Raw genomic sequence first — 17,456 nt, 5'->3', positions numbered from 1 at the left:
ATGCCCATTCTGAAGCTTTCTGGAATTCTTGTTAAATTAATGACCCTCTCATTATTTAGAAGGTCTACTTAATCTGTTCTACACTTGGCTATTTTAATAAAATATTTAAAACGATGATCTCCATCATTTCTGCTGCCACATGGATTTTTCAGCAGATAATTAATACAACTGCCATTACACTGGGCCCCGTGCTTCGGGAAGACCAGGGAGTATTCGTGGAAAGCACTTGATGACTATGCTTGGAGTCTGTTTAAAGCAGGAATTATAGACCAGGGTACATTAGATGAACCTCAGGAGGTTTGTGCTGAACGCTTCAGATGGCCAATATCAATTATGAAGGGGTGGGAGCCACGTAGCGGAGTGTGACAAAGCACGACGGAAAAGCACGTTGTCACAGGAAATGAAAACTCGAGCTTTAAGGATCTCATCTTTATTCCTTGCACTGATAGCATAAAATTGACAAAGGCAGTGAACACAAATCCTTGGGTACCCAACTGTGGGGCTGATTTCTGCCCCTCGTACAAGCTCAGAATTTGGAGTAAGCAAGCATCGTTGAGAGTTCTGTGCACGGTGGTTCACAGGAGAGACTGGAGAAGGACAAAGGAGGGACACGGAGGAAAGAACTTTAGTTTATTTAGTGTTGTGTTTTACAGCAAGGTCTGTGTGATTGCAAGGAAAACAGCCTGGGCTTACAGTTGATGCATGCAGACAGGCTTGTGGATGACCAGGGATGGCCTGGGTGGATGGTGTGGAGAAAAGCTAATGGCCCTAAGTGTGTCTCTCTTTTTTTATTTTTTTATTTTTTTTTATTTTTTTATTTTTTCAGTACTGCCCTAAGCATTCAATTCCCCAGAGAATACAGTTTCCATTTTGGGGGAGGGCATTTTCATAATAGGAAGACAAAGATATTCAGTGCTTTATGATGTAAATTATATTAATTAGAATGTCAACTTTTTACTGGCATTGTTCTGACAGAAATTCTAATCTGTGTTTAAACAGGACTATATGAACTTTCTTTCACATCAAGTGTGCTGTCTTAATTTTCTTGATTTAATATTTTATGGAAAACACACATTCAGCTCTTGAGGTTCCAGAGGGCACAAGGGCATACGGCTGCCTTCACTGTGGGTGACTTATTGAAAGCCAGGTGAAGCAACCTTTCTGCTCAGAGCGGAATTTGTAACTGGTGCAAATTCCTGTCTCAGCTCTGTTACAGAAATTCTTGCCTGACACCCCTGTGCTGGCCTCACCTTGTCCTAGCCCAAGGCTAAAATTTTCCTTTAGGAGGGAATATTTGGTACTGTTTGGCCCTATGTACCTACACCTAACTTCATGTATCTAATGTTAATTTAAGTGTTGCTAATACAATGGAGGAAGTAAATTATCACTCCATTGAAATTGCCACCATGTCTCGACTACCTTACTCTACGCTGCCTTAACAGCTGCAGAACTTCTTATAGGCGGCTGTGATGGAGCTCAGGCAGCCATATCTGCCTCAAACAAGGTTCTTATCCCAGACAATGGAACCATTACCCATTTGCTGCGGATCACCCAAGGGTCTTTCTTGAGATACCTCTCTGGATTAGATCTGTTTCTGTCAAAGGATGAGAACCCTTTTAGGGGAACACCTATTTTTCTCTGTGACCATCTGGCCACTTTGGCTAGCTCTCCTTGTCCAATGGTGAGATACTTTGCTTTGCAGGCCAGCTCAGCTCACTGAGTGTCGAGTCACAGTTGCAAATTTTATTTCTGACGTTATGAATAATGACTTGTGAGCCACGCTAGCCTTCTGTTTGCTGTGGAGTGCTACAGAAGTCACTGAGGATCATAGCACTCGTCACCCCAGGACAAGACTCAGCTTCTTTCTGTCCATTTTGTCCTCTTTCCCTGGTTGTCATCTGTGTCTTAGTGCATGAACTGTGTGCTGAGTTATTCTTCTTAATCTCAAAAGGAGGCAAAAGCCTGCCTTTCTATGTACAAGTGAGCCTAGAGGTTCACATCTTAGCTCGGTCTGTACAAACCATGACTGTTCCCTGATGAGGTGCAATAGGGCTGTGCAGTGTTACACAGTAGTGGAGATTGCCACACACTTTAAACCATTTTTTTCTCTAGGTTCTGTGTTTCAGGTTTTAGTCTTCAGGAGTGTGAGACTTGAGAGCGATTGTCTTCTCTGGTGTAATATATTGGAATAGCTGGCATCTTCTAATATTTACTTGTAAAGAAAAACAAATACCAAAACAACACTTGTACATTTATCTCTTGATACTTAATTCAATTAATTTTCCATGATGGTAACCATGGGTTTTTTACCAACACAAATCAATTAAAGCTTTATAATGCCTCTCTCAGAGCGACATGGGAACTTTATTTTAGATGTAGAAAACAGTGTGAAATTGTCATGGTACACCAGCGATCTTCCACCACAATTAATCATCTGCTTGCAACCTGGCTGCTCCTTCAAAAATACAATTCCCATCTTTTTGGGAACTGGCATTTTCAGGAAAATGTCATTTGGAAGTGGTGTATTGTGAACATTGTCCCATCTACTTCTTTTAAACAAAGTTGAAAGGAGCATTGTATAAATATATTATTGGGCAAACTCCCCTTTCTCTCTCTTTCCTTCACTTTTGTCCCCTTCCAAACCAGCTTTATCCAAGTGTTTGGCCAGCAACAGTTTGCATATTTTAGAGTACGAAAGTTAGCCAACTTTGACCACCAGAAAGATAACTACACTCAACCACAGTCATGATAGCAAGCACACCCATCACCCCAAACGTCTGCAGGATGTTTTGCAATCCCCCTTCAGTACCACATGGCCTCCTCTGCATCCCTAAGCAACTGCTGATTTGCTTTACACTACTATCCTCTTAGCCCACGCTTCCCCCAGTTTTACAGGAGCAAGAGCAGTCAGCGTGCACCCCACTGTGGCGCGGGCCTGACCGCTCTCTCACTCAGCATATGCCTTGTTAGCGATGTCATCGTTGCCTCCGTCAGTTGTTCTGTCCATCCTGTTGAATACTATTCCACATGTCCACACACCACACCTGATTCCTTGAGTTACCCATGAGCATTCAAGCTGTTTCCTTCACAGCCTTTCAAATTATATCTATCTAAGTAGAAGCATCATAAGCGGAAAGATTGAGAAGAACGGTCACACCCAAGGGGATGTAGCTCCGTGACAGAGCATGTGCTCAGAGAATAGCCACCTCAGATGTTTCGGTTGCCTCCCTTTAGGACAACGTTCCGGAGTAAGGCAGCAGAGTAGGCCACCCTGGCCACATCTACTGTTGGTCCGTGTAGGGCTGGGATGACAGCTCTCATCTCCAGAGGGCTTATAATACAAGCCTGATGCACCAAACCAGGACCACAGCCTGGGCAGCCAATCAGAGTGTCCAGGGGGGACTACCAAAGTCCAGCCGTACCAGACAGCTGGGCAAGCATTGGGAACAACTAACTTACAGGCAGGGGCCAGTCTTAAACTTGGAAAGTAAATTTGCATAGGCGACCCACATTGTATGGAGCGAAGATTAACCAAGTGCATGTGCCTGGGTGTTTTAAGTTGGTGGCAAGAACTATCTTATTTTGTAGCCCAGCATGTCAGGGAATTCACCGTGTAGCACAGGCTGTTCACCAGCTTGCAGTCTCAGGCTTCCATATCCTGAGTCCCGGGATAGCAGGTGCCTCCACCACCACGCTTATCTTAAGAAGCAACATTCTTACTTCAACTTGGTACATGAGAACTGTGTAACAGAATGGTGACTATGAATTAAAGATCCAAGTTCATATGTATGAAGCACCCATGGGTACCAGGCGGTTAGTTAGGTCCCAGCGCAGTGCTTCTCAGCCTTCCACATGCTAAGACTCGTTAAATTTATGGTGATCCCCCGCCCCAACCATAGAATTATCTTCGTTGCTACTTCATAAATGTAACTTTGCACTGTTGTGAATTGTAATTCTAAAGGTCCGTGTTTCCTGACGGCCTCAGATGACCCCTGTGAAGGGGTTGTGACTCACAGGTTGAGAACCATCGTGTGAGTAGGTGGCGAATGAGGCTGGCTTCTCTCGGGGGCTTTCGATTGAACAGAGGCAACCACAGGTGATATGATACAGTCTTGACTGGTAAAAAATTTATAGGGTAAATGAAGGAGTTCAGATAAAGGGTTTATTGTTTTCCTTGAGATAATTAGATGCAGCTCTCAAAGGGCTTATATCATTCTGCTGGGATAAAGTGAGAGAGCATGGGCAGGGATTTCACAGGGAGAGTAAGCCGGATCAAGTGAGGGCAGCAAACCATCCGCTGTGGCTGAGACTCAGCCTCAGCCTTGCAGGTTGGCACTGGGCAGGAAGAGAGACCAAGTGACGTTTTAAATCACCAAACATTTCCTGGGGCGGGGGGGGGGGGGGGGGGCGTGGAGGCAGCACTGAAGGCTTTGGCTTTGTTTCAAAACGGGAGAGTGACAGGAATCAATCGCAAATCCCACGAGGGTAAGGCCAGGCTGGCATTGATTAGCCGGGTGATCACGGAAAATAGGATTGGGTAGAGTATTTGACTTTCTTGCACAGACTAGCAGTTACCATGCTTCAGACCTGGGGGTTTTGCCTGGCTGTGAGTTGATATGACAGAAAGGCCCTAAATTGAATGACAGTGAGATGAGTAAGGTCTAAGGAGGGTCCCTCTCTCCTGTTCTCTCAGACACCAGCTCTCCTCTCTTGCTTCCTGTCAGTTATTTAGAGACAGCCCCACACAGGGGCTTTGCTTTGTCCCCAGTTTATATTAGCATCAGGCCAAAAGTAGCGACTGTAGCACAACTTTATCCCTTTGCGCGCCTTTACAGTGTTTCATCTGTGAGTATGCCGTTATTTATTTTAAGCAGTCCTTTATGCTACACATTTAGGTTACATGTAGTCTTTTTCTATCTCAGATGATGCTTCTGTGCATGTGCCTAGAAATTAATCGCCTTGTTTAGTATGGTATGGCGTTACGTGTGGACTTTCTGGCTAAAAGGCTATGCACATTCAAAACTTTCATCTGTTGCTCAAGTGTCTTTGGTGGTGATGATGCGCTCTGTGCTTAGTGCCTGAGCATGCCCACAGCACTCTTGATGGTGGACCTCACTGGCACACTGTTTACCTTTGTCCCTGTGGTGGTTAGCAGGGGGATGCCCATTGTACCTCTGGCATTTTGGGTGAAACTGTCCCCCTTTCTGTTTTGCGGGAGTCATTTGCATTTCTTTCCTTGGGTCTGTCCATTATGGTAGCCTGTTCTTTTGCGGGGTCGTTGTTACTTGTGGATTCACGTGAGCTTTTTAAATATTAAAGGAATCAATCGTTGACTGCATTTTGAATGGAAAGTATTTTTAAAGGAACCCGTCAAGAGGTCTCTTCCAAAAGAACAGGAGCATCTCAACCATTCGGGAGGGTACTTAGGCAGACCTGGGGAGCCAGCGCTAGGTCTCTGCTCCTGGCACAACCACGCCTGGGCTCCTGTCCCAGAAAGGTCAGTGTGTCCTAGGGAGGGAACTCCCCTGCCTTAGAAATGAAGGAGTGAGTTTCAGATCAGAGAGTTCGTAGGTGAACGTGAAGATTACGAACATTTGAGCAGTGAGAACAGTGGTGAGGGGACGGGAGAGATGGAGAACAGGAACAGATTAAAGGGGCAGACCAGAGCTTCACACCAACATCTGCTTCTGAGGCTCACTTGCGTTCCGTGAGAAATGTCAGCCAACATCTGTTTGCCCTGGTCTGGTCTATGATGCTCTGCGCCACCCCCAGCAGAGTGTGGGTGAGACTTGGGTGCAGTGAAGACATGGAGGCTGCTGAGCAGCTCCTGGTGAGAGTGGGGCCTTCAGGCAGTGCTAGGTGCAGGTGAACCAAGGTACTGTGATATCATCAGTTCACAGAGCACAGTGTGTAGTGTGGGCTGAGGAAAGGCTGTTCGGCCCTCGTCTTTCACTCAATGTCCATTTAAGGACATTGAGTGGAACAAATCAAACAATATGAAACAGCATAAAGTGAAAAGCAAAAAGCTCCGTCCCACCCCCATCCACCCACCCCTGGCTAACCAGTGTAAGCTGTTTGTTCTTTCGAGCCCTGTAAAGTAAGATGAGTACAGTTGAAAGTTCACATTGGACATTCTATTCAATAACTTGCTTCCTCAGACATGTTCCCATCAGTATATGTAAATCTCGGGTGCGTTTTCATAGCTCCTTAATGCCTTATCATGTGGATGTGAGCCAGTTTATTTAATTAAATCTTGTCACAATGGACATTTAAGCTGCCTCCTGCTTTCTGCTTTCTTTTCTGCTTTCTTTTCAAAACAACGCTCCACGAACATTCAGGCTAACACTAGTGGAGAATCTCCTTGGCTTTTTCCAGTCAGCATGCAACAGCAACTCAGGGACCCCATGGAATAAAAAAAAATCTCTCAACCTCCAGATTTCACTCTAAGTGGTAAAATCTGAGGCAGATCTATGTTCATGTGTGGGACATCTGAGTCCCCCTTTCCGGGTGGACTTTTAGTTCATTTTTGTTTTAGTACCTGCAATTTGAGATGGACGCCACAAGGTGGCAGAAGAGCACCAAAATCCATTTGTTCTTGAGGCACCATCCTTGCTGGGTCCTTCCCCTAGCTTCACAACACTAATTGGGTTTAGCGAGCAGTGTGTCTGGTTAGGAGAATGATCAGCAACACTATATGCACACACTTGTCATCGCTACCTAGATCTTTTCATTCTGTTTCTGATAAAAATCGGTTTTATTTCTATCACAAAAAAGCCAGCGTGCCGCCCACGGTTTTCCCCAACTCCATCCGACTGTTTGTCTTTGCTTGCCCTCCTGTGTCTGTCTCTGCTCCATTTTTCATTGCTTGAAGTTAAGAGATCACAGAGTTTGTTTGTTTTCCTGCTGCCCACCTCTCCTGACTCCTTTCCTCCACTGAGATGATGGGCAGCTATGGCCTAAGCAAGCTGTGCTTCACAAGGCCAGTACTGCCATGGGGCTGTGCTGCTTAGCCAACACTAAAGGAGCGCAGTCCACCAGACTTCAAAAGCCAGAGCTGTGCCTTTGGCCCAGTTGCCTACCACCTCCTTCAGCCCCAGGAGCAAGGCTATGGCCTTACAGGAGCTTTGAAGTTCCGTTTGCTTGTCCCCCCCCTCCCCCCCCATCTGACTCCCGTCAGTTTAAGGTGTAGCTGAGTGTTTAGCAGGAAACACCACTGCTCCTCTGTGGAGAATTTGAAACACTCGGTTCCCCCGGGCCTTGAGTCCTTCGCTTAGGTGAGTGGGGATGTTGGTCGGTCAGGAATTATGGCATGTGGGCATTTTGTCATTGCTTGGTGCAAGGAGCGAGAGTCGGTAGAGTGGAGGCTCATTTTCAGCATGTGACGGTCACAACTATATTCCCCTGCTCATACGATTCATTCTGTATGTCTAGGAGACACATGTGTGTTATCTTTTCAGTTAAAGGGGAAGATTAAAGCATGTGAGAACTATATTTTTTTCCTGTTTGGTTTAAGGGCTCAGATGCCACAGGACTCAAGTCTCACTATTTCGAACACTATTAGTACTCAGTTTACTAATATACTTTTTTTCTTAGATAGTAATAACTGCCTTAACTGGATTGCCAGAGAAGTGCTGTGTTTATCTGCATGTCCGGAACTATGATAAACTGGGCAGTGAAGAGAAGTTCACAGGCAGGCCTGGTCTTATGTGGCCATGCACGGGACAGGGGACATTGGTTACGGACCAAGGGGCTCACGGGAATTGGGGGCATGCCCCTGGGTCTTCCCTGTGTACCTCAGATACAGGTCTCAATGTACACATCTTGTTACATACAATTTTGGAATCTTGAAACAATTTATCTGGTATAAATAATAAACACTTCAGATCTTTATATTAGCCAGAGAGAAAATATCTGTCACATGACTGTCACAGAGGGGAGGTGAGCGGGAGTAGGTGAGGAGAGCTTTTCCGTTGTGGGGACTTGTGTACATCTTCCTTGAAAACTTAAGAACACACGGCAGGGAGGGCTCACGTATTCCTAAAGGAGTTGAAGTTCTTACACCTGGCCACCCCTCAGTTGCTCTTCTGTGACTGCCACTACGTGAAGGACAAGCTTATGTGTCTCTGTCATCTCTCCTCTGATCCAGGATCATTGTGTCCTGGGTCACTAGACGTATCAGCTAAATGAAGGAAGAAATTTTTGTAAAAAGCAACATTTTAGCCATTACGGCACAAATTCCAACCAGTGTTACATGTTCTCAAACTGGGGTCACCATTGTCTTTAAGATATACACCCTCCAACCCTCACAACCTAGTGGACCCTAACATTTAATTTTCTGGATATTGGCTGATGAGCTTGTGACAAGATCAACACCTGGAGAAACGGGGACACACAAATATTTTCTTCTGTTTGGAGGGGTGTGATTTATCTCCTTTGGCAAGATAAAGCAATCAAGAAACAATGAAAGTAAAAATGATCACTCAGTTATTAGAAGGGTTAAAATTCTGCCGGTTTAATATAACTGCTTAAAAATACCAACACCGTATGACGAGACAGGATGTTAATGACTTGACATTACAAAATTTATTAAATTTATTTTTAAAGTGGTTTGGTTCCCCCCTTTCAAATGCACGAAGCGTGTGGGAGTTGGAACAGATCTGCCCCAGGCTGCCAAAACAAATTTTTAATGGAACTGGAGTCCTTCAGGGATTGTCCTAAATCCACATAATATTCTTAAGTCCTGGTGTTTGCACTGGGACCTGTGTATTAGCAGATGTACGTGTGAATAATATACGTATATCCATCCATCACCCTGGTGACTCCACATCCTTAAGGGCTGCTGCACGGCAATTATTCCACCTCAGCGGGTAGAGAGATATTTGGGCTAGCATTGACCTCCTTTTCAACCAGGGCCTCCAAACAGTATGTTCTGGAAGCCCACCAATCCCTTCAGACAGAACCTCTGTTTGAGAATGCAGTTGGCCTGATGTTGCCATGCTGAGAAGTCAATGTGATTACCTGTGTTAGGTGTGGAGGCAGCGTCCAGAGAAGCAAGTGAGCATCCCGTCGCTCAGCGTCACTGTCAGCGTCCAGGGTCCGACCCAACTATCTATATCTTGCATAAGTTGTTAGCCAGTCTATCAGGAAAGAGTGTCAACCTCAGGGAGCTGCCTCTACTTACACACACACACACACACACACACACACACACACACACACACAGCAGCAGCAGCAGCAGCAGCAGCAGCTCTTTGAAATAAATGATAAATTGCTTAAGAAGCTAGATTTACTTTCAAAGGCTTGGAGCCATTTTTATGAACTGAGATCCCAGGGAGCAAAGTCTCCTTAGGAGGACTGGGGATTCTTGTCCCTTTTTGTCTGTTCATTTTAAAGGAAAACAAAGACTATTTTTAAGCACATTATTTTGATTTTTTTTAACGGGCAAATTATTTATTAAATGCACCAAGTTTTCTTCTTAAGCTCTGATCCTGTAGCTAAAGGTGTGTTACAGAGTGTGGAAACTGATAAGCCAACGACAAAGGTAGCCACTTCATTTTGTTGGGAAAATGTACAATTGTGGTAGTGACTAACCATTTATTTAATTGTGTGGTAAGTACCCTATGATGAGAGGGTAAAGTTAAATTGATGATTCAGGCTACCCCAGCCCGGGTACAGTTTACATGGCAATTATGCTGGGTCATCTAAGTGTAATTGGCAAGTAATTTTGTAAGCGAAGGAACATGACAGCTCATTTACATGGTGTTCACTGAGTAAAATTTGGGGACATTTATCAACCACTCTCTAGTGCAGAGTGATTGCATTGATATCGCAGGAAAGCTGCAGGCTGCCAGCAGCTGGACGTGAGAAAGTCTGGAGGCGGTCACTCCCTTCTACCGGGGCTGGTTGTGAGGCTTGCACTCCCTTTTACTGTGGCTAGTTGTGTGCAGCGTGTTAGGCACTTTCACTCTGAACTGAGTGAAATCACAGCTCTTTGCTCAAGGAGCCCATGGGTAGGAAACAGACAGGCCAATACTTTTAATGGGGTGCGGGTAAGTGGAGTCTTGCAGCTTGCTGAGGTGCTGTGGAGGTAGGCTGAGGGAGGGTGAATTTCTCCTTGTAGAAGATCGGAAGATCGGGGAAGCCTTCCTGGGGAAGGTGACACTGAGCTGACTTTAAAGGATGATGGGGGTGTTGCTGAAACAGCACTTGCCAGGAAGAGGCACAGCAAGAGCAGAATCCTAGAAGAACAGGTAGACCCTGAGAATAGACCAGCCTAGACCTGCCACCAGAGAAAGGCTGACACAGCCCTGGCCAGCCATCCAAGGACTCACAAAGAGGTGCGCCTCTGTCTGAGCTGTTTCGAAGACAGCTCACTTTGTGTAGTAACAATCACTGTGCTACAGTGATGTACTAGGCTCTTTTCTATGCGTATCAAGGGATTTGTGTCTTTATTAACACCCGGGAAATTGGCACTAAAATTCCTTTTACAAATGAGGAAAATGTTTTAAGTAGACAGGGGTTGCCCAGAATTATGCAGAGGGGCCGGGCTCTTAACGTAACTGGCCAGTGCTGATGCCCTCGCTTACTGGTAGCACGCTGTACATTTCCTTACCACTGGGTTTCTAGACTAACTCTGTTCTGTACCCACTAGGCTCTGAGAGATCTGTGAGCATGGTGACGCTGAACATTCTGCTCACAGTCATATTTTTAAGTTTGAGGTAACGCCGGCTGTAGTGCTCTAACACACAACGCATGTGTAGTGTGGAGGGAGGAGGCCACTGCCAGAGATGTCTGTAGTCAGCCTAAGAAGGGAAACAGTGAGGCTCGAAGCTGAGGCAGTGTTAGCGCGAGGAGGTATGGATGGGAGATGTAAGTTGGCTGAGTTCCGCGACTGACTGAGCATGTGGATCTTGTTGGCATCCGCTTGCATCGCCTCTGACTTCCAACCAAGACGCTGGAGAGATGATTTTGGCAAAAGAGTCTGAGGAGCAGGGAAGTCCACACTGCTCTTAAATTCCTAGGAAGAACTATGTGCGCTCGGGATAAAAGTTAGAAGAGACTTCGCCAGAGATGGCTAAAGTTAGAAGGGACAGTCTGGGGGGACAGAACCGCCCTGGGGTAGATGAATGGTGAGATAGCCTTCGGGACTCTTTTCTCTTTGAAAAGTCTCTAGTTGAAAGCAAATAAAAACTTCTCCTGTTTCCCTTTCTAAACTGCCTGGATGAAGAAAAAGGAAGATAAAAATCAAAGTATTCAAGGACTGGAAAAATATTGAGTCCAAATGCCTTGATTCTAGATAAAGGAACGGAAGCCCAGAGAGTTACATGACTCATCTGACGGCACAGCCTCGAGGAAAAAGAGGACAGGCTCATTGGCTTCTCTTCCTTATGGCTCAGTAACATTTTTGTTTTTGGTGTCCCTGTGGGCAAGCCACTGGTGGATAGTGACACAAAAGCAACAGAGACACATTATTTGTCCCTAGGAAAGTTAAGAGTATTAACACTAAGGGGTATTCCTGATTGTGTCACGGTTCTTCTTGCTATATGCAGTCTTTTGTATATATGTGTAATAATATAAATGTATATGTGAAAAATTTAAAATGCTAAAAAAAAAAAAAAAGAAAAAAATTCATAAGAGGGCTGGGCCATGATGGCACACACGTTTAATCCCAGCACTTGGGGGGCAGAGGCAAGTGGATTTCTGTGAGTTTAAGGCTAGCCTGGTCTACAGAATGAGTTCCAGAACAGCCAGAGCTGTTACACAGAGAAACCCTGTCTCAAAAACAAAGCCCAAAACAAAAGCAACAACAAAATTCATAAAAGGGGCTAGGAGGAGATGGCTCAGTGGGTAAGACCATTTTATCTGCAAGCACAAGAGCCTGAGTTCAAATGCTTAGTGCCCACACAAAAAGCCAGGCGTGGCTGTACATACCTGTAGCCCAGGCGTGGCTGTACATACCTGTAGCCCAGGCATGGCTGTACATACCTGTAGCCCAGGCATGGTTGTACATACCTGTAGCCCAGGCGTGGCTGTACATACCTGTAGTCCAGCCCTGGGGAATAGGTTGCAAAAGCTCACTGCTCAGGCAGCCTCGCCCAAGGATGAGCTTCTGGTTAAAGTGAGAGAGCCTGTCTCAGGGCCCCTACGAGCACTAGAGTAAGACACATGCTTCTCAGGTCTCCACAGAATGTGCAGGAGCCTGTGCACTGAATACTGACATGCACACACATACAACCCACAGTGCACTAATATTTCCATCCATTGTCTCTCATTCTCACAACCATAAGGCAGTACTGTTTCCACTTTGTTTCAGAAGGTCCTGAAAGCTTCGTGAGCTCGGACTGTGGTAACCTTGGCACCACTGTCCTCAAATGATAGTAACATTCTTTACGTTTTCTTGCAGTCATCTTTGTCTTTGTAACAAAATCATTTGCATATTAACATCTATAATTATATCAATGTAATTTGGGATCTTCATTTTTCGGGTTGTATCCTCTATGTATTTGCATGGATTGCCTAGTCATCTTTAAAATTGCAATTTAAAAAAATGTCTTACCAGCAACTTTCAAGAGTTACTTGAACATTTACTGACTCTTGGCGTGTATGCTGTTTGGAAGGGTGCCTTCTATACTGTGAACACCTATGCATCTGACTTGTGTGGATGGCATTGTGGAGCAGTGAGCGGGAGCTGCTGGGCTCCTCACAGTTGACTGTGACTTGCTTCCTTGCCAGGGGCCGCCTGAGAGAGCAAATAGTGCCTATTCGGCCCAGTGCAGGGTGGGTCCTGAGCAGAGACAGTCTGAGGCAGACAGTAAGCGACTTAAAAACCTTGGCTTTTCTAACTAAACACATAGTTCTGCCCCCACAGCCACCCCCTTGTGAAAAAAAAAAAGGCATGTTCTTGTTTTCTGAGGGAGTGGCAATCTTTGTGTGAAAAAGTGTCACCAAGTGTCTCTCATCAGCATGTACACCATCTCTTTAGGTGACAGTGGGAGTAAGGGTTCATCAGTTCAACATGCCTTTCACATTTGGAGACTTTACTAATAACCTCTGGTATTTATCATCAGAACAGCCAAAAAGCTAGATTTTGGCACATGCTGCTCTCACGCATGGAGAAAAACTTGAAAAGACAAAAGATTTGCTCCAATTTTCTTTCTTCTGTTCATTTAGAAGAAAGAGCATACCTTTTTTTAATTAAAAGAGTATGAACACGGAGAAACATCTGGCCTGTATCACCACCAGCAGCCTCCTAAAATGGCCTGCTTGTCTCCAGCGTGTCCTTTTAAAATCAAGTCTATGCAACAGGCAGCGAGCTCTTCCTAGCTCGTAGGTCTACACCAGTCACTCTTGTCACTGGCATATTCTTTATGGCTCTTTCATGACCCTGAGGGACAAGTCCTGTGTGGGCACAGCTGCTGTCTCCCCTGCCTGCAGCCTGCCCCTGCCTGGTAGAGTACTCACAGCTCCCTGCTTCTGCCTCTCCAGACCTGTGTACAATTCATTTCTTAGTCATAAGCTCTCTGTAGACCCTGTTGACACTGGATGTCATAGGCTCCCACAGCCCCTTTTGTGCTTGGCTGGTGTAGTATGTTTTAGTGTAAACAAACAAACTTGAATCTCATTGGGCCATGCCATGATCGCCCCATTTTGCTTGAGGGCGATTTTACTTTGTGTCACACGTAAAATCCCAACTACTGTATGACAGCTCATACAGATACATTTGTCCTTATCTCTGTGACCCATTGGACTAGACTGTAAAGCTTCCTCAACACTACAGTTATGTATCATTAAGTTTTATATATGTAAATCTGGTAGGGACTGCTCAATAAGTATATCTATTCTATACAGCTATGCCTTAGAAAAAAAGTAAAGTCCACTCAAGAAAGAATTGGGAGCTGTTTCTGACACTTGTGATGCTTCACAAACATCTTAAGACTCACAGTGCTCAGGGGACCTGGCAGAAACAGACAGTACCCACAGGGTGGCTGAGTTGTCATCACTGTATATATGATGCCAGAAGGATTTAAGCCTTTGAATGTGGCCATTCCCACATCGCTGGTCCTAGGAGATCCCTCAGAAGTGACTGTTTCCACATTCCATTGTGATTTTCTTTATTTTGTCCCATGTACATGATCTGCTTTGTCAGGTCTGTGTGTGCATACCTGAATTTTCTGAACTTACCGCACGTTCAGATCCATACAAGCTGACCATGCCAGATGTAATAACTTTCAATAATTGTTTTGATAATCAGTATTTGTTTTAGTCATTGGATCTTCTTTTAAAAAAAAAAGACATGTTTTGAAAAATGACCTTTTATTTATTTATTTTGTGTACTTGTGGGTGGGTGGGAGGGTGCATACCATGGGTGGGTGGTCAGAGGACACTTTTTGGAACTGCTTTTTTCCTTATGCTAGAGATCAAAGCCAGGTTATTGGGCTTGGCTGCAGGTACCTTAACTCTCATAACTATCTTGCTGGTCCAGACACTTTATTTATTTATAATTGACCAATTAAGCTCCTTTTGTGTGTGTATGACTGTGAGTGTGCAAACTGGAGGAAAACTTACATGAATCAGTTCTCTCCTACCACGTGGGTCCTGGGGCCTGAAAGGAAAGTATCAGGCTTGCTGGCCATCTCACTGAGGTTTTGCATCTTCCTAGTTCTCATTTTGTCACTTAGTACATGCTCCTTTAAGGACACTGAACCTTGTTTAGTGTTCCCTAGGATCCAGGCCATACATATGTGTGACATTTCACATAATCAGCGACATGGGATCATGGAGTGTGCCCATGCGAATGCTCCTGCCACAAATTCAGCCCTTAGAGAATTCTCTGCGCTCTCAGGGAGTGGTGCACTCATTGCAGAGGGACTGTGCAATCTGCAGGCGCTCTGGAGGCAGAATGCTAGCAGCATCAGGATGCGGACATGTTCAGCTATCTGGTTAAAGAAAAGAACTCACAAAAGAAATGAAACCCTTCTTTAGGGAGAGGTGGCAGCAACACAAGGAGAGCTTATTGAGGAATCCCTTAACGGCCTGAAGAAATCTCACTGACAATTTTGTTAATATGCCTGCGTGGCTGCCTTCTCAGGGCCCTGTTGTGAATTCCTTGCTTGATATTGTTAATGGTTAATGGGTGCACCTGAAATCAAGCAATAATGCACCATTTGGGTAATAGTTATATTAAATGGTTCTTTTATACAACAGAGCTTATCAGATTATCTCATTCCTAATAATGAAAACCTCATCTTTTCCAATTTCCTAATCAAATGTTTCCACATCATCCTGAAGTATCGCCATTTCCAGATGCATCTGCTCTATAGTCTCAGCTTCAATGATGTCAAATTGCCAGCCGTCCTCCCTGAGTCTTCTATTCTCTCTGGCACTGAGGCATAGCTCTGGTATACCCCTGTGAAAGCTGGTGACCACCAGACATTCGATATAGGTATATAGTGAGTCAAAAAATTACCAGGCTGAATTTATAGTGATGTAGAATGGTTTTTTGTTTGTTTTTGTTTTTTAGACCAGGTTTCTCCCTGAAGCTTGGTGCTTCTGGGCTCATTTAGGATGTTTCTCTTTTCCCTACTTCCATTTCTGAAACCTGTGTGCCTCTTTTGCTTCAGTGTGGAGAAGTCCCATGGCAGGGACAAAAGGCAAAGGATGCTATGCTTCACTACAACGCAATAAGCATTTACTAACCCCTAGGTACTGCCTTAATTGGGCTGGTCAGAAGTATTAAGGGGGCTGAAGCGATAGCTCAGCAGTTAGGAGCACTCACTGCTCTCGCAGAGAACCTGGGTTCTCTTCCCAACACACACAACCATCCACAATTTCATTTCAGGGGACCTGATGCCCCCTTCTGGCCTCCACAGGCACTGCATGTACATGGTGCATATGCACACATGCAGGCAAAATGCCCATGCACATAAAATACATACATCTAAAGGTATTTTTATATAATTATATTTAAAATGAAGTATCAAGATTTCTAAGAATTGCATGTTTTATTTTACTCAACTAAATACCTGTAGAAGGAACAATCTAAGAAATGCTGAACAGTGTGCAGGGAACCAGATATTGTCACTTTCTAGACTGTTCAGCTGGAATGTTACTGTGTCTTCCGAAAGAAGGTTGGATGACATAATTCATCATCGTGAATTGCTTTAGTTCAAATCCTTATCTCTGTGCTGCATCTTGCTCGCTCTCTCATTTTCATATTTTTCTCTTCATTCTGTACTGTAAAAAGCTCTTTTTCTCCAGGAAGAAAAGAACAGCCCTGACTCACACTGAGCACCCACAACAGACCAGTCTAAACTCCCCAAGGTCAGCTGTCCACTAAGGCCAGAGTCTGTCCATTTTGGTTCTCACATCTCTATTGCCTGGCTTGGCATTGCAGACTACACAGTCTGTGAATCACTGAATTAAGGCCTGATCTCACAACATAGGATTAGCCAGTGTCTCCAAATTCAAACTAAACCCAGTGTGGAATCACTTAAACCTGTGTCAGATATGCTTAATATCAATCATAGTACAGAGTATTCACGTATTGTCCCATGACATTTAACGAAAGAAAACACATTGTATATTTTGGAACCTTATCACAAAAAGCCAAAATTTAGCGTACTGTGTTTCCAGTTACTCAAGTTGAGGAATGAGTTCTTGCCCCAAAGATTAATGAATGATTGTGTTGCTGGTGGACACTGTGATTCCCTTCCCTACACTCCTGTGGTTGGAATGTCATGTAACATGTCAGAGCTGAAAAAGTTGTGGGGAAAACCATTTGAATTATTAAAAACACCGAAACAGAAGCTTCCCAGCTACAGAGCATCACTGGACACAATGAATGTTGAACTATGCCCACACACTAGTGAACCGTTGGGTGTGACACAAGTTAGAAATGTCCATGAAACTCGAAATTCTTTATATGTCTTTATATTGCTTACCGTATTTTTCGGACCATAAGATACACCCAGTTTTTAGAGCAGTAAAATAAGGAAAACAGTAAAAACAGCAAGTGGACCATACGGCGCCTGCTAGTTTCCCCCTCCCCTTTTGGGGGAGAAGTGTGTCTTGTTGTCTGAAAAGCATGGTATAATTAGATAGCTAAAGATGGAACTACAGCAGCAGCAGGCCTGTGATGAATTCCACAGTAAGTACATGAAAGGAGGAACAGAGGAGGAAGGGCTGCCACAGAGAGTGTCCAAGGAGGCTTCCTGGAAGCAGTGGCTGAGTTTGATGTGACCCGTAAGAGAAGCCAATAGCTACCATGAGGGGAATTCCTCGTGATGTGCTTGCTGTGTTTATTTATGGGACAACATCACATCTTAAGGAACAAGCTTTGAAAGGGGAAAAGCTCAGAAAGCTTTGGACTCCAGAGTATAGCAGCTAACTGCCTATCTTGGTCCTGTGGCTCCCGCGGAGCCGAGGAACAGAGCGGACCCCAACCATGTTGTATTAGT

General features: G+C 44.7%; 1 protein-coding gene across 3 annotated transcripts in view; it reads left to right on the top strand.

Moving 5' to 3' along the window:
• The window catches only part of AKAP6 (A-kinase anchoring protein 6), a 450,197-nt gene that overhangs the window by 229,343 nt on the left and 203,398 nt on the right, over positions 1 to 17,456 (top strand). The gene's annotated exons all lie outside the window — the stretch shown is intronic.

This window comes from Acomys minous (genome assembly GCF_964271855.1).
Source record: "Acomys minous genome assembly, chromosome: 8".
Lineage (NCBI taxonomy): Eukaryota > Metazoa > Chordata > Mammalia > Rodentia > Muridae > Acomys > Acomys minous.
This window is presented reverse-complemented; position numbering and strand designations above follow the sequence as displayed.